Genomic DNA, 19,185 nt, shown 5'->3' on the forward strand with positions numbered 1-19,185 from the left:
TGTCTATCCATATTCACAGAATAATAAAACAATGTTGTAAATATATCTATCTATATAGCTCTCGAGTCCAAAAGCACTAGTTACAAAACTCAAGTTCAATGCCAATATCACAAGTATATGCAATCAAATTTAGGACCTTAGTGAAGCAAATCCGAAAGAAGAGGACAATGAAGGTTGATTACTCCTAAGGGTAGGTCATAAGGGAGTAGTTGCTTCAAGGTGCATGATGTCAAATGATATCTCACTTTTCATTTTGCCCTTGAAATGGTAAGGTTGTGAGCAAGGGTGAGAATGCAGTAAATCTTCTACATGGGTTTTTATCAGATAAGAAACAAGAGAATATAAAATAGCAGTATATTTTATAAAAACCTATAAATACCCTTGAGGAGGCATCATGGGTCTTCTTTGACATTTTACTATTCTTTTATTTTGCTAGTTTAATTTTAACAACATGATTTTAGGAGGTAGCATTGGCATCACAACAAATTTGAGTAGTCGAGGTGCAACATTGGAAGCATAATGGGACACCTTGGAAGATTCTCCCCATTCAAGTATTTGCAAAGGAGTAGGAAAGTTTAAGGTCTTCCAACCATTGAAATACCAAGTGGTGGATTCAAATCCTAGGTAGGGTTGGCATTATGCATAACAAGGGGGTAGTTTTATGGTTAAGTATGTTCGAGTGTAGACTAAGGTCTGGGAGGAAAGGCAAGAGGTGGGGCTAGTGATCTCTAAACTGCCATAGATATTCTACTAGACAGTTTGTCACAATCGGTGTTAGGTCCTTATAATACTAGTGTGTTCCCTTGTTATTATTGTCATTGTAGCCCCTTATTGTTAGTATTGTGCCCATGTTGTCCCCATATTATTATTATTGTGCCCCATAGAAGCACACTATTGTTAATGTTGTGTTCTTACATTATTATTGTTATGTCAGCTCTGATTATATTGTGACCCCTTAAACTCCTATATATAGAAAGGAGGTATTGTCATTTGTATCATCCAAGAATTGTTCATTTGTGTAATGTAAAGGAGGTTGCCCCCTCAAAGTGTTGAAAATAGAAACAAGAAATGCTAAATATAGAAGTGCTAAAAATAGCACTGCCATAAATAGCATTTCGGGATACCTTCCTACTTTAGTTAGTCCCTAAACTAAAATAGAGAAGTAAAATTCGAATTTGATCTTACTAGTTGTTTGTAAAATAATTAATTAATTCATCTTGAGTTAATTAGTTGTAGAAAATCAAACATGAAGCCTATGTGAGGACATGCAACAGTTATCCCATTAATTGAGGAATTTATCCCTTAGTTAAAGAGATAAGGATGAGTTATAATTTGAGTTGTAATTAGTTAGCTCAGTTAACTGAGTTAAGTCCAGTTAGATTAGTTCAAATATTTTGTTGAACTAATTGTGAGTTCAGTTAGTTAATGCATGCATGCATGTAACTGTTGCACTTCAGATAACTGAATATTCTCTCATAAATAACTCATGCATGTCAGTTCAGACAAAGACCCAGTTGAGATCAGATGATGGGACAGTGTACTATCAGTTGCGGGAATATTCCTTGGAGGATATCTCTTGCATGCAGAAGGAATTCATTCCTTGGAGATTGCGCAGTTACTTTTAGGTTGGGTGGTTGTGTGATGAGGCCAATTCACACAGGTGGCAGCATTGGACCCCAAGGAAAATTGCGCAAGGAAATAGGAGGGTTGGAGGGCTAAGGGAAGGCATATCGTGTGTCTATTCAATTTGTGTTGTATTGTTCGATTGTGCAGAGAGCAAGATAGCTTGTGAGCTGATTCTTTTGTAATCTGAACATATTTCCACTTGTATGATAATACAGAGATCCGGGTTTTTAGTTGAGGCTTTCCCCAGAGTATTCTTCTATGTTCATGTGATTGATTTCTCATTCTCAGTTATATGTGTTCTATTTTATCTTGCTCATATTCAATTAAGCTTCCGCAAGTTTGTTGTAAAAGTAGATCTTGTATTTTGCTTTAGTATATTGCATAATTTGTTGATTTACAATGGGAAATTCTACATGGTATCAGAGCAAAGGTGATCAAAGGAGAGAACAATAGACAAGAAGGGAGAAGTTTGAAGTTTGAGGTTCCTGAATATAGAAATCGAGTTCTTATCACATCTCAATTTCGCCAATGGAGTTCAATGGTTTAAGACTCAAGTATGCCCTTGATGGCAACTCGAATTATATAGCCTAGAAGGATCGCATGGAAGCAGTATAAGAGGATAACTGTAACGACCTGCAGTTCTGGGCACGCGGGTGGAACGTGCGTGCGCGCAGGTAGAGCTGAACGAATGAACGTTTGGTTGAAGTGCGACTGCGGTTGAACGATAAGCGAGCTCCTTGGTTATGCGATGGAGATAATGCGCATAAGTGAGAAGGGGGCGAGCTGTTTATACGCATGGGAGCGTGAGTTAAACCATATGGAGGCCGACCTACATTGATGAAGGGGCCGACATGATATTTGATGGCATGTGGAGCTTGGAGGACGAGTCAGCCGGGTGACCCAACTCGCCCTGCCATGGGTATATGTTGGTAATGCGTTGAGTCATTTGGACATCACTCACTCGCTCAATATCTTCGCTTAACGAGTTAAGGCGCAGTTCTAGTGCGCAGAACTAAGGAGAGGAAGGCGCAGATTTGGATGCACCCATTCTTGGGCTTGGTTGCACGGTGAAGGAACGCTTAACTCGGTTGTGGGTGAAAGGTGCGGGCAGGAGCGCCCGGTGGTTGGGTGAGGGCGTGCACGGGTGTGTGGCGCCCGATTTGTGCGAAGGTGCCCGACGGTGAAACGGAGGAGCACCCGGTTTGTGCGACGACTTGGCACGGGTTCTTGGGTGACTCGGGTGAGTGCCCGCCCGTCGTGCAAGTGTGCACGGTGACTTGGTGAAGTGTTGAGATTGTGAATGGAGGTGTGTCTCGGGTGGAGGCGCCCGTGTGTGGCGACTGGGAGGTGTGCCCAAGTTGGGCAAACAACACGATCGTGCGACGAGGTGAATGAAGGGTTGGTGAGTCGTGCGGAGGCGTCGACGAGCTGGGCAACCGAGTTTGCCGAAGATTGTAAATTTGGCTAAGTATGAAACTTGGTGTTTCCCAAGTATACTTGTAAAGCTTGTAACTTGTAAAAGATTGTATAATATATTATTCGGGCAGACTCATTGTTCAGGGAGTTGCCCCTCCCTTTATACTATGCAATTGTATTCGCTTGTATAATTGTTGTTGATAATGAATGTGTATGGGTGTTCATTGGTATAAAGGAAAACATTAATAATACTTGGTTGCGAAACACAAACTAAGTAGGAGTAAGTGGTTAGGCGTAGTCCACGAACATAAGTATTGGTAAAAAGAAAGTGTTCGATGGTGCCGCACCTCGCTAAGAGCAGTTGAAAGACTACCGCTGGCTTGGGGGCATGACAATAACAGTCTAAAGGACTTCATTGATCAAGAAGTCCCCAAGCCCGCAGCGGCTAATGCTACAGAATTTGCGGAATGGAAGAAATGTGTGGCTAGAGCAAGGAGAATCCTTCTGGAGGGAGTTCGAGACCACATAGTCTCGAGTCTCCATGGGAAGGAGACACCATTTTCGATGTGGAAAACATTGAAAGATCTATATCAGAACAACAGTGATCAAAGGAAGTTGGTGCTGAAAGACAAGCTTTGGAAAATAAAGTGTGAAAAGGGTGACACGATCTCTACATATCTGAACAAGCTCACCACCTACAAGGATGAGCTTGGAAGTGTAGGGATCACGACAGCCGATGATGACATGGTGAGTCTTGCGCTCCTCGGTCTTCCTAAGAGCTGGCATAGCTACCAAGACTCGGTTAATGGAAGAGAAAAACTACCAGATTAGGAACGACTTAGGTCGGATTTGATTTAGGAGGAGATAAGAAGAAGCACCAGAGATGGGTCCTCATCAAAGCAAGATGATGAAGAAAATCTAGCCTTAGCAAGTAAGGCGAGGAAGGGGAAAGGGAAGGCGTGCCATTCCAAATCCATTTCTTCCCATGGTGGGAAGAAGTTTGACAAATCAAAAGTGTGATGCTTTCATTGTCATGAAGTGGGCCATTGTGCTACGAATTGTCCGCAGAAGAAATCCAAGACGGGGTCCTCGAAGGGATCTGATGGTGAGGCACTGGCCTCACAGTTTGAGTTGGATTTCTCTCTTATCGCATGCATGGTTTCATCCATGGTGGGATGTGTTTGGTACCTGGATAGTGGAGCTTCATTCCACATGTCAGGTGACAAGAATCTTTTCAGTACCTTGGAGGAGAAGGATCTCTAGATACGGATCAAGATGGGCGATGATGGAAAGTACCGTGTTTCAGGTGAAGGTACGGTTGTGTTTCAGAGGGAGCATGGATCTCCTCTCACCCTGATTGATCTAAAGCATGTACTAGGTCTGAAGAAGAATCTTGTGTTCATTGCTATGCTAGAAGATAAAGGCTATGATGTAGTCTTTAGTAAAGGAAAGGTATTCCTGAGGCATATCGGCACTGAACAAACCAAGCGAATCAGGATTCGAGTAAAGAATCTCTACAAGCTGGAAGTAGACGACTGTGCTGCATTGGGTTCCAAAGTTGAGATGGTGCAGAGCCAAGATGTTGGCAAGCTATGGCATAGAAGATTGGGCCACTTGCAACATGGAGCCCTGAAGATCATGCAGCAGATTTCTACCAGAATTCCCAAGGGAAAACTGGAGCAGACGAATACATGCAAAGCTTGTACCTGGGGTAAGTATGCAAAATCTTCCTTTCTGGATCGAGACAGTAGAGCTGGAGCAATCCCGGAGCGAGTTCACTCAGATGTTTGTGGACCATTCTCTGTAGCCTCCACCGCTAAACAAAGTACTATGTTATTTTTATTGATGATTTTTCTTGTAGATGCTGAATCTACTTTATGCAAAAGAAGGATTAGACCTTCTTGAGGTTTTGTGAGTTTAAAGCCTTGGCAAAGAAAGAATCTGGAAAGAAAATAAAAGCCTTTGCATAGCAACAATGGTGGAGAGTATGTCTCCCAACAGTTTAAGGAATTCCGTGCTGCAGAAGGAATTAAACGGGAGTTGACGGCACCCCATAACCCACAGCAAAATGGGGTGGCCGAAAGGAAGAACAGATCGATTATGGGAGCAGCTTGAGCAATGTTGCATGACCAAAGCTTACCACTACATTTGTGGGCTGAGGCATGCATTACAGTAGTATACTCGCAGGACAGAAGCCCGCACCGTATACTGGGAATGAAGACACCTATGGAGGCCTTTTCTGGGAAGCGATTAGATGTGAGTCACTTCCGAATCTTTGGATCATTGGTTTACTTCCATGTGACCAAAGATGCCCGTAAGAAGCTAGATCCAACAGCTGAGTTGGGAATACTTGTGGGGTACACGGATACACCCCATAACTATTAGGTGTACCTGCCTACCAGTCAGAGGACAATGGTACGCAGAGCTCTGAAATTCGACGAGCAGAAAGCCATTCAAGTATCACTTGAGAGGGAGCTCAAGTTTCATGCAGGTGAGGAACTTTCAATTCCTAAGGAGGAGGAGCCTCAGATTGATGCGGAGCAGCTGCATGTAGAGGATCCGGGAGTGGAGACATCCACTCATGCTGAGACTTCCAGATATGGGCGGAAATGCTCAAGGGAAGCTGACAGGATGATGTTGGATGCGTAAGAGAATGTGGGACAACCATTTTCTCAACGCAGACAGAGGAGGTCGCCCGAGCGGTACACTGGTTACATGGCCCTGGTTAGGGAGTGTGTAGAGTCTAAGCCTTCTTCATTCGAGGAGGCAGTGCAGCAACCAGTCTGGGTTGATGCAATGGTGGAGGAGTACGACTCCATCGTTCGGAACTATGTTTGGGATGTTGTCCCAAGACCTCAGGACAAGTCAGTGGTGAGTTCTAGATGGCTTTACAAGGTAAAGCAGGCAGTTGATGGTAGTGTTGAGAAACATAAGGCAAGGTTTGTTACCCGTGGTTTCTCACAGGTCAAGGGGATCGACTACGATGAGACCTTTTCTCCTGTAGAAAGGTACTCATCTATCAGATCAATGTTGGCACTATCAGCTCAGATGGGTTAGAAGATCCATCAGATGGACGTGAAGACAACATTCCTTAATGGGAAGATTGAGGAGGAGGTGTACATTGAGCAGCCAGAAGGTTTTGAGACCTTTGATCATGAGTCGCGTGTGTGCCGACTCAAGAGGGCTTTGTATGGGCTTAAGCAAGCACCCCGTGCTTGGTACACCAGGATCGAAAGCTATTTCACCAAGTTGGGCTTCACCAAGAGTGAAGCATATGCGAACCTTTACCACATCATGGTAGAAAGTAAGCCATTGATCATTGTTCTTTATGTTGATGATTTGATTTTGACAGGTGATGATCAACTGATCCAGTCTTGCAAGGAGGACCTTGCAAGAAAGTTTGAGATGAAAGACATGGGTCTTATGCACTATTTTCTAGCCATGGAGGTGTGGCAGAAAGATGGGGAAGTATTTGTGTCTCAAGGCAAGTATGCCAATGAGATACTCAAGCACTTTCACATGGAGAATTGCAAGCTCATGCAAACTCCTCTAGCTGGGAACTAGAGGAAGGAGGATGCTACTTTAGGTGAGGTAGTTGTTGCTACTGTTTATCAGCATCTTGTGGGTTCACTTATGTATGTGGTGAACACATGACCAAACTTATGCTTTGCAGTGAACCAGCTGAGTCAAGCTATGGTTCAACCTACCAAGCTATTTTGGAAGGCAGCAAAGCATGTGCTGAGATACCTCAGAGGCACATCTCAGTATGGATTGTGGTACATATGAACAGAGGGAGTGAAGCTTTAGGGCTTCACAGATGCGGATTGGGCAGGGAGTCCATCAAACTGGAAGAGCACTTCTAGAGGAATCTTCAACCTTGGTTCAGCTGCAGTTTCCTGGTACAACAGGAAATAGAGATCAGTTGCACTTAATTCAGCATAGGCTAAATACATGGTTGCTAATCAAGCTGCATGTGAGGCCATTTGGATGCGGAAGATTTTAGTGGGATTGTTTGGTCAGAGGATGGATCCAACCGTGATCTATTGCAATAATCAGAGTTGTATCAAACTCTTTGAGAATCCAATTTTTCATGACAGGTCCAAGCACATTGATATCCGGTATCACCATCTTCGAGGTTGTGTGGTCAAGAGGATCATGTTGTTGCTGTATGTTTCGACCGAGGAACAAGATGCAGATATTTTGATGAAGGCATTATCAAAATGCAAGTTCGAGTTCCACAGAGACAGGATTGGGTTACTGATAATCCCTTTCTTGTTGAGAGGAAGTGTTGAAAATAGCAACAAGAAATGCTAAATATAGAAGTGCTAAAAATAGCACCGCCATAAATAGCACCGCCATAAATAGAATTTCGGGATACCTTCCTATTTTAGTTAGTCCCTGAACTAAAATAGAGAAGTAAAATTCGAATTTGATCTTAGCAGTTGTTTGTAAAATAATTAATTAATTCATCTTGAGTTAATTAGTTGTAGAAAATCAAACATGAAGTCTATGTGAGGACATGCAATAGTTATCCCTTTAATTGAGGAATTTATCCCTTAGTTAAAGAGATAAGGATGAGTTGTAATTTGAGTTGTAATTAGTTAGCTCAGTTAACTGAGTTAAGTCCAGTTAGATTAGTTCAAATAGTTTTTTGAACTAATTGTGAGTTCAGTTAGTTAATGCATGCATGCATGTAAATGCTGCACTTTAGATAATTGAATATTCTCTCTTAAATAACTCATGCATGTCAGTTCAGACAAAGACCCAGTTGAGATCAGATGATGGGACAATGTACTATCAGTTGCAGGAATATTCCTTGGAGGATATCTCTTACATGTAGAAGGAATTCATTCCTTGGAGATTGCGCAGTTACTTTTGGGTTTGGTGGTTGCGTGATGAGGCCAATTCACATAGGTGGTAGCATTGGACCCCAAGGAAAACTGCGCAAGGAAATAGGAGGCTTGGAGGGCTGAGGGAAGGCATATCTTGTGTCTATTCAGTCTGTGAGCTGTATTGTTCGATTGTGCAGAGAGCAGGATAGCTTGTGAGCTGATTCTTTGTGTAATCTGAACATATTTCCACTTGTATGATAATACAGAGATCAGGGTTTTTAGCCGAGGCTTTCCCCAGAGTATTCTTCTATGTTCATGTGTGATTGATTTCTCATTCTCAGTTATATGTGTTCTATTTGATCTTGCTCATATTCGATTAAGCCTCCGCAAGTTTGTTGTAGTAGTAGATCTTGTATTTTGCTTTAGTATATTGCATAATCTGTTGATCTACAGTGGGAAATTCTACACGAAGAGGCTACTTTTGAAGTCGACGATCTATCTCTTTCTTCTATTTTGTGAGTTGGTTGCATAACAATTGGTATCAGAGCTTTGGATTTTAGGGTTTCGCTGCTTCAAGCAAGTCATCGTGGAATTTTAGCTATAACTTTTTTTCTACGAAGCTTCGTAAGCTAAAATTAAAACCCATTTGAGCCGAAATTGTGATGAAACCAAATTTCATAGCTTGTCTTGCTATATTTTCGGAGATATGAATTGAGGAAGTTAGGGTTTTTGCAGGCTCCTGAATTCAATCTAAAACATGTCACCTTGGGAAAATCGTCATAACTTTCTCTCTAAGCATCGGATTCAAATTTCGTAAAAAATAACAGAAAGAGGACGGAGTATAGTTTGTTGGATATTGTTTTCAGAGTCGAAGGTCGAAACAGTGACACATAGCACATCATACAAGTTCGCTCTACTGAACCAATCTATAATTAGGTCATCGTGGGAGACTGGGCATAACTCTTTCTTGAAGAATCCAATCGCGATTAGATTTGCGAGGTTGGAAAGAGGACTCAGAGGGCTATCACAAACCGAAATTTCGGAACTTGGAGATCCAAAATTACAGAGTTACAGTTGTTTTAAGATCAAGCTCATACAAAGAGGGAGAAAAAATAATAATAAATAAATAAAATTAAAAATTATATATATATATATATATATATATATATATATATATATATATATATATATATATATATATATATCTATATATATTTTTAATTTGCATAAACTTTGTTTGAGAAAGTAGTTTGAAGTGATTAAAAGGGCATTGTGAAGCATAATTATCATTCATTGATGACTCAAAGAAAGAAAATTGAAACATCTAGTAAGCAACATGAAATCTCTACTATGACACACGAAGAAGAGGAAGAAATGCAACATGATATATCAAAATTAGGAGACCAAGTGCAACAAATTTCACTCTCACAAAAAAGTAACTGAAGCTAAGATGCATGGTTTAAAGAATGGAATGGAAGATAAGATGGATGGCATGGAAGCTAAGAAGGATGGTGTTAGACTCCGTCTCATGTCAATGTGCGATTGATTCTTCTTCAAAACAGGGTTTTGAAGAAGAAATCATTTAATGTTGTGTTTTTAGAATATGTATTAGATTCACCTGCTCTTCAAATGGCAGCGACTTCAAGCTCCTATCCCTGCACAAGCACAATTCAGAATATTCACTTTTCATAATATATCAATGGAGTCCTACAGTACTTGCCTCAATCCTCACAAGCAGATTAAAAAAGATTTTGTCAGCAACTTGAATGGTACATTAATTCTTGAAATTGTTGCCCTCACTGCAATTATGCCTGTTCTTATTCTCCTGGGACAATGGAATGTGTTGCAACTCAGATAGGACCAAGGTGGATCTACCAATATTCGAATGGAGGAGCAAGAGTTTCATCTTCGAGGAAGGGTTTGTATTTATTGCGGTGGCCTGTGCGACTACCATTGTTTGAAGGATGGATTGGAGTCGTGGGAGCCGTATTCCCTTGTTGATTGAGGCAACTGGCCTCTATTATGTTTTCTGGGTACATTTTGAGGAGAGAATAAACCATTTTTTGCACAGAACTGAGTGCTCTTTTTCCTTGATGACCGTATGAGCTTTTCTTGTAGCACAGATTCAAATTTCAGAGGACACATTCATTTGGTTGGTTGTACATGTGTATTCTCAATCGAGTGGATCCATGTGACTTTAATGTAGCTGTAACAAAGGCAGAAAGACAGAGAGATAAAAGGTCGATTTCCTTGGGGTCTTGATTACAACAGTGTATTAAAGAGATGGTACCACTGGAACTTACATCATCATTGAGAGATATGCTACACGAACTTGGATCACTGTGTCACAAAAACTTACATCATACATATTCTTTCTTCTAGATTTCGACTTTATGTATGATGACTCACCACAGATCTTTGTCCCAATATTTGTCTCTGTCATAAAGGATTCGAAACATACAATTCTGATCTTTATTGTCACTTCAGTCAATTTGGATTGGCGCTGAGTTATACACAGTCCAAAAATTTGATTAATCCACAGTCAATTGCTCAGGTCATAAGAAGTCTTGGATTTATAGAGCGTTGTGCTTCAGAACATCCCTTTAGGACTTGTCCTAAATAACTTCTCAAAGTGTCAATAAATTCGAACCATTATTGACTATTTGGATCACAAATAAAGAGCTCACTGTAGCTCTTCAGACTTCAGATCTTTCAACAGTAGCTTTAGAACTTGGACAAAGAGTATATTACGGCCTTGTCAGAGAAGCTGTTATGCAGTGTAGCTAGGCATCGTATGGAAGAGATAAATCATAAAAGCCGGTGCGCAGGGGCTCTAACTATAGCAAATGGGAGTTATTAAAGTTAGTTGATTTGCGGAAGGAAGCACGTGAACACTACAAAAATATGAAAGGTGTCACGATGTACAAATTAGATGGCCGACAACAGGTTTGCATTGTTGGTTTGCAAGAATTTTAAGAATTTTAAATCTCAGATGTTCAGGTTGCGAGGGATTATATTGAAAAAGGAAATGCATCCCGAAGTACTGATTCAACAGGTGCCAATGGGGAGTCTTCACGATCTCATGCTATATTACAGCTGGTTGTTAAGAGACACGTCAGTGGAAATAAGATGAAAGGGGAAAAACAGTTGGGAAGCTTTCTTTTATTGACTTGGCTGGAAATGAACGTGGTGCAGACACGACAGACAATGATAGACAAACAAGGAACAGAGATCAATAAGAGCTTGTTGGCTTTGAAGGAGTGCATTCGGGCTCTTGACAATGATCATATCCGCATTCCTTTCCGAGGAAGTAAATTGACAGAGGTGCTTTGTGATTCATTTGTTGGTGATTCACGCACAGTTATGATCTCCTGTATTTCTCCAAATGCAGGCTCGTCTGAACATACACTGAATACACTCAGATATGCGGATAGGGTCAAAGGACTTTCAAAGGACTTTCATATAGTTGTGGCTTCACATACTTATAATCTAAAATACACAGGTATTCATAGAGAAAGTTTCTAATGCCTCAAACCGGAAAAACTTGATTACAGTTGGTGTAAAGCATGTCGCCAACTCTATTTGAACACATGAAATAGGCGTTATAAGTACAACTGTGAATTTTGCATACCATTTTCTTGCTCAAAAGTTTGTTGATTTCTGACAGTCTTGTTTGGTTAAAGAATACAGAATTTGGAAAGGAAATCCAAATGGATATCCTTATCAACGAGCAGAAACTGTAAAAAATGATATGAGAAAATGGCATTTCTTAGGTGGCAGTCATTGCAATATGTGCGCTTTTGATTCATCTAAAAGAGCATATGTGGCAGTTTGACCCGTATTTTAGCAATTGCCGTAAAGTGGCAGAGCGTATGTCCAGCAATTTGAAAGCATTTGCAAAGTGGCATTCATAGGATCGTTTGCCTATTTCAGTTTTCACGCTGGAATAATGGAAGGCTTTCTATCTTTAAGAGCAAATGGAGGATTCTGTACTATCTTTATGCCTTTAGTTGAAACAGCGCCCCTGTTTTGGGGGTCGATCTGTTGTATTTTTATTTTTTTAGAATAGTTTATTTAATGTATAAAAATAATCATTTAAAAACGGAGGAAGGGAGAGAGAGAATTCTGAGTGCTGAGAGGTGTGTGTAACAAAGCTTCATTGTACAGTTTTTGACAGAGATTTTTAATGAAATTTCACAGCTCTGACTTCTGAGATTCCTGTGGTATGAAAGTTAGCATAAGTTTTTCTTCTGTTTCATATGTAAACTGTTATGTTTCATTTCACTTCATGATCATTTCTAATTGAACAAATGAAGTGTTTAGGTAGAATTCATAGTATTATATGCTCTGCCTATAAGTTTGTTCATATTTAATGTTTTCCTCTGTTTGACAAGGATTCATCTCCTATGCCCTTGTCAGCTCCTCAGCAGTCTTGCCATCCCATTTAATCTAAATTTGATGTTAAATTTCTTGCCTACCTTTCCTCAGTCGATAATCTGTGTTTTTTATTATATTTCTTTGTTCAAGCTGTTACTTTGCCCATGCAGCCCAGAAAAACCCTGTCATTTTATTAAAAACCCTTTTTTTTCTTCAGTTTACTAGCCTAAAATCAGTGTCACTCTATTGGTCATCTCATTCATTGAAGATCTCACCGAGATAGACCGGAGAGAGCCCTCTCCAGCCCCATAGGGCTAGCTACGAGGCTAAGTGGTTTGATGTGGCCTTGAGGTTTACCTTTCTCATCCTGAGGTGAAATTTCAAGCGCTAACATACTGGCGACCATACTGGGGAGAACATTCAACTTGTTGATTGTCTTGTCCCAGTACATGCAATCAAGGTGCAGATCTGATGTTGATGGTGGACAGCAGTCAGACACTTATGCAGGCTGAACCATTCACCTGGCGACTCCAATTCGATCCAGACATTCTAGTGCTTGTTGATTCACTCATGCAATGGTGGGGTATGTGGCAAACCCTGCCCTGTGTGAAGCTCTAAACGAATTTAGAGAATGGTTAGTGGATATTGAAATTAATGAAGAATTTTTCAGTATCTTCCTTCGTTTGTTGAAATCTCCAAAGTTCCCTTGGTTTAAAACTAGTGGCTGTGAGTTAGTTGTTGAAAGAATTGAAAAGGAGATTCGATGTTTAGGTGAGCAAATCCAATCATATGATTTCCAAGATCCTAAAAAGTTCTTGGAAATCCTCCCTCCTTCGCAACAAGAAATAACAGACTTGCCTATAGATGTGTACATTGACAATGTGCAGCTCGAGGTATGTGTTGCAGAGTTGGGGCAGCCAACAGAGTCTGGCTTCCGTGATCCTATTGCGGCATACATGGACATGTTTTTCAGTTTGATTGACAGATCAGGCTGTCTTTTCCATGACCAGGGTCATTATGTGCATGAAGAACTGCCAGCAATCACATTTGTGTCCTCGTGGAAGCATTCTCGAGCGGCATCATTTTCAGGTTTACTTGAATGGTTAATCTGGCATTTTAGTATTACCTGATCTATTGTTTGTACAGCAGATTAGGGTAGATTTTGTAAATAAATAAGCAGCCATAAGGGCAGCATCTTGTTTTAGTTTGCTTAAAGATTGTTAAGTCATTTTCTCAGTCATTTTAGTCTTGAGATCAAATCAATTTGAGTTCAGTTTCAGTTGTGTCGATGATGACTCCATTGCCCAATAGATGGAGGCACTGTCTGCTCTCCCAAAGTTCTGCGGTTCTTGGCACCTCCACGAAGCGGCAGCTGCCATCCCAAGTGGAGCCGATGTTAGACTCCGTCTCATGTCAGTGTGCGATTGATTCTTCTTCAAAACAGGGTTTTGAAGAAGAAATCATTTAATGTTGTGTTTTTAGAATATGTATCAGATTCACCTGCTCTTCAAATGGCAGCGACTTCAAGCTCCTATCCCTGCACAAGCACAATTCAGAATATTCACTTTTCATAATATATCAATGGAGTCCTACAGTACTTGCCTCAATCCTCACAAGCAGATTAAGAAAGATTTTGTCAGCAACTTGAATGGTACATTAATTCTTGAAATTGTTGCCCTCACTGCAATTATGCCTGTTCTTATTCTCCTGCGACAATGGAATGTGTTGCAACTCAGATAGGACCAAGGTGGATCTACCAATATTCGAATGGAGGAGCAAGAGTTTCATCTTCGAGGAAGGGTTTGTATTTATTGTGGTGGCCTGTGCGACTACCATTGTTTGAAGGATGGATTGGAGTCGTGGGAGCCGTATTCCCTTGTTGGTTGAGGCAACTGGCCTCTATTATGTTTTCTGGGTACATTTTGAGGAGAGAATAAACCATTGTTTGCACAGAACTGAGCGCTCTTTTTCCTTGATGACCGTATGAGCTTTTCTTGTAGCAAAGATTCAAATTTCAGAGGACACATTCATTTGGTTGGTTGTACATGTGTATTCTCAATCGAGTGGATCCATGTGACTTTAATGTAGCTGTAACAAAGGCAGAAAGACAGAGAGATAAAAGGTCGATTTCTTTGGGGTCTTGATTACAACAGTGTATTAAAGAGATGGTACCACTGGAACTTCATCATCATTGAGAGATATGCTACACGAAATTGGATCACTGTGTCACAAAAACTTACATCATACATATTCTTTCTTCTAGATTTTGACTTTATGTATGATGACTCACCACAGATCTTTGTCCCAATATTTGTCTCTGTCATAAAGGATTCGAAACATACAATTCTGATCTTTATTGTCACTTCAGTCAATTTGGATTGGCGCTGAGTTATACACAGTCCAAAAATTTGATTAATCCACAGTCAATTGCTCAGGTCATAAGAAGTCTTGGATTTATAGAGCGTTGTGCTTCAGAACATCCCTTTAGGACTTGTCCTAAATAACTTCTCAAAGTGTCAATAAATTCGAACCATTATTGACTATTTGGATCACAAATAAAGAGCTCACTGTAGCTCTTCAGACTTTAGATCTTTCAACAGTAGCTTTAGAACTTGGACAAAGAGTATATTACGGACTTGTCAGAGAAGCTGTTATACAGTGTAGCTGGGCATCGTATGGAAGAGATAAATCATAAAAGCCTGTGCGCAGGGGCTCTAACTACAGCAAATGGGAGTTATTAAAGTTAGTTGATTTGCGGAAGGAAGCACGTGAACACTACAAAAATATGAAAGGTGTCACGATGTACAAATTAGATGGCCGACAACAGGTTTGCATTGTTGGTTTGCAAGAATTTTAAATCTCAGATGTTCAGGTTGTGAGGGATTATATTGAAAAAGGAAATGCATCCCGAAGTACTGGTTCAACAGGTGCCAATGGGGAGTCTTCACGATCTCATGCTATATTACAGCTGGTTGTTAAGAGACACGTCAGTGGAAATAAGATGAAAGGGGAAAAATAGTTGGGAAGCTTTCTTTTATTGACCTGGCCGGAAGTGAACGTGGTGCAGACACGACAGACAATGATAGACAAACAAGGAACAAAGATCAATAAGAGCTTGTTGGCTTTGAAGGGGTGCATTCGGGCTCTTGACAATGATCATATCCGCATTCCTTTCCGAGGAAGTAAATTGACGGAGGTGCTTTGTGATTCATTTGTTGGTGATTCACGCACAGTTATGATCTCCTGTATTTCTCCAAATGCAGGCTCGTCTGAACATACACTGAATACACTCAGATATACGGATAGGGTCAAAGGACTTTCAAAGGACTTTCATATAGTTGTGGCTTCACATACTTATAATCTAAAATACACAGGTATTCATAGAGAAAGTTTCTAATGCCTCAAACCGGAAAAACTTGATTACAGTTGGTGTAAAGCATGTCGCCAACTCTATTCGAACACATGAAATAGGCGTTATAAGTACAACTGTGAATTTTGCATACCATTTTCTTGCTCAAAAGTTTGTTGATTTCTCACAGTCTTGTTTGGTTAAAGAATACAGAATTTGGAAAGGAAATCCAAATGGATATCCTTATCAACGAGCAGAAACTGTAAAAAATGATATGAGAAAATGGCATTTCTTAGGTGGCAGTCATTGCGATATGTGCGCATTTGATTCATCTAAAAGAGCATATGTGGCAGTTTGACCCGTATTTTAGCAATTGCCGTAAAGTGGCAGAGCGTATGTCCAGCAATTTGAGAGCATTTGCAAAGTGGCATTCATAGGATCGTTTGCCTATTTCTGTTTTCACGCTGGAATAATGGAAGGCTTTCTATCTTTAAGAGAAAATGGAGGATTATGTAATATCTTTATGCCTTTAGTTGAAACAGCGCCCCTGTTTTGGGGGTCGATCTGTTGTATTTTTTTTTTTTTTTAGAATAGTTTATTTAATGTATAAAAATGATCATTTAAAAACGGAGGAAGGGAGAGAGAGAATTCTGAGTGCTGAGAGGTGTGTGTAACAGAGCTTTATTGTACAGTTTTTGACAGAGATTTTTAATGAAATTTCACAGCTCTGACTTTTGAGATTCCTGTGGTATGAAAGTTAGCATAAGTTTTTCTTCTGTTTCATATGTAAACTGTTATGTTTAATTTCACTTCATGATCATTTCTAATTGAACAAATGAAGTGTTTAGGTAGAATTCATAGTAATATATGCTCTGCCTATAAGTTTGTTCATATTTAATGTTTTCCTCTGTTTGGCAAGGATTCATCTCCTATGCCCTTGTCAGCTCCTCAGCAGTCTTGCCATCCCATTTAATCTAAATTTGATGTTAAATTTCTTGCCTACCTTGCCTCAGTCGATAATCTGTGTTTTTTATTATATTTCTCTGTTCAAGCTGTTACTTTGCCCATGTAGCCCAGAAAAATCCCGTCATTTTATTAAAAACCCTTTTTTTTCAGTTTACTAGCCTAAAATCAGTGTCACTCTATTGGTCATCTCATTCATTGAAGATCTCACCGAGATAGACCGGAGAGAGCCCTCTCCAGCCCCGTAGGGCTAGCTACGAGGCTAAGTGGTTTGATGTGGCCTTGAGGTTTACCTTTCTCAGCCTTAGGTGAAATTTCAAGCGCTAACAGATGGTATAGAAGCAAAACTTAAAGGCAACATGGAAGATTTGAAGATAGATTTGACAAAGTTGCTACAAAAAATGCTTACTAATAGTGAAAGGGTAGTAAAGGAAACTCATGATGAGAACAAAAGAAATGTTAGTCGTGATTCCATAGACTCTAACGTTGGATTGAAGACTCGTCATGTTCCAAAGATTGATATGAGGAAGTTTGACGGCAAGGATCCCGTAATATGGATACTATAGATGGAGTAATATTTCGATCTCCATAATGTGCAAAACACGCAAAAGGTGTGCATTGCAACTTTATATTTGGAACCCAATCAGTTTGTATGGTATCTATGAATTTTTTCTCGTAAAAAAATTGTCACTTGGGCAATTTTTACGGAAAAATGATAGCACATTATGAGGATACAAAAAGCAGCATTTTTTTTAGCCAATTGATAAATCTCAAACAAAAGGGTTCAATGGTGGAGCACATTGAGGACTTCCAAAAATTGAATATAAGGGTAAAAGATATTCCAGAGGAGCATAGGATTGATGTATTCATAGGGACTTTAAAGGATAACATCCAACATGAGGTTCACCTTTGGGAACCTGATTCATGGGATCAGGCATTCAGGTTGGCGAGAAAAAATGAAAGCAAAATTATGGAAACAAGGAAGCCCACTCACAAATATAAAGATTGAAGTGTTGTTGCCCCTAGCCTTCCACAACCTACAAGGTTGACACCACAACAATTGGAAGAAAAAAGAGCAAAATGGCTTTGTTATAGTTGTGATAGCAAATACACAAAAGGTCCTAAGTGTGCTGAGAAGAAATTATTTTGCATAGATTATGAAGAAAAGGAAGAAAAGGAACAAGAAACATCAAAAGAAGATGATACACAACAGGAACAAACCCTAAAGAAAGAAGAAATGAATCTGACCATATCTTGTAATGCATTGGCTGAAATTACCACCCCTAAACTATCAAGATAGAAGGACATATCAAGAAGAAAAATGTAATAGTGTTGATTGATTCGGGTAGTACCCATAATTTTGTTCATTGTAAGGTAGCCAAGGAATTGGATTTCTTCCTATATCCAGCATTAGAGTGTCAAGTGATGGTTGCAAATGGAGGAACCATAAATTGCTCTGGAAAGTGCCATAATATCAAGTTATCAATGAGAGAATATGTGTTGAATAGTCCAATGCTTTCCATTCCAATGGGTGGTGTTGATGTTGTACTAGGAGTCCAATGGCCACAATCTTCTCTAATGGCATGACAAAGGTTCCATGTGTTCGGATTATAGGGAGCTCAACAAGCTCACTATTAAAGATAAATTTCTCATTCCTTTGATGAATTATTGGATGAATTGCATGAAGAAATTTACTTCACCAAGTTGGACCTTCGTTCAGGATATCATCAAATCATAATGAAGACTGAATACATTCCAAAAACAACATTTAACTCATGAGGGTCATTATGATTTTTTGGTTATTCCTTTTGGCCTTACCAATGCACCTTCTACATTTCAAGGTTTGATGAATTCCATTTTCAAACCCTTACTTAGAAAATTTGTGTTAGTATTTTTTGATGATATACTAATCTACAACAAATCTTGGAAGGATCATGTTCAACCTGTTGAAAGAGTGTTCAAACTATTGGAGGAGAAACAATTATATGCAAAAACCTCCAAATGTTTCTTTGGAGTACACGAGGTGGAATATTCGGGTCATATTGTATCTCATGAAGGTGTTAAGGTAGACCCTAGCAAAATTAAAGCCATTAAGGAATGGAAAATCCCCACATCCATAAAGCATTTGCGAGGATTTATTGTGTTGACAAGGTATTATGGCAAGTTTGTTAAGAATTATGGGAGAATAGCAACACCTCTAACAACATTACTGAAGAAATATGCATTTTCTTGGACTCCAAAAGCAATGAAGGCCATTGAACATCTTAAAGAGGCAATGTGTCAAGCACCGGTCTTAGCTACGCCAGACTTTTCAAAAACCTTTATTGTGGAATGTGATGCATCGGGAAATGGAATTGGTGTTGCTTTAATGCAAGAAGAAAGACCCATTGATTTTGAAAGTCGTCCAATCAAAGGAAAGTATTTACAAAAATCTATTTATGAAAATGAAATGTTAGCAATATTACATGCTCTTAAGAAATGACGACCTTACCTAATGGGAAGACACTTCAAGGTAAAAACGGATCATGATAGTCTTAACTACTATTTAGAACAAAGATTATCTTCAGAAGAGTAGCAAAAATGGGTCACAAAGATGTTGGGTTATGACTTTGAAATCATCTA

Source organism: Pinus tabuliformis, chromosome 3_1 (genome assembly GCF_031772625.1).
Source record: "Pinus tabuliformis cultivar Carrire ecotype Pingquan chromosome 3_1, CPIR1, whole genome shotgun sequence".
NCBI lineage: Eukaryota > Viridiplantae > Streptophyta > Pinopsida > Pinales > Pinaceae > Pinus > Pinus tabuliformis.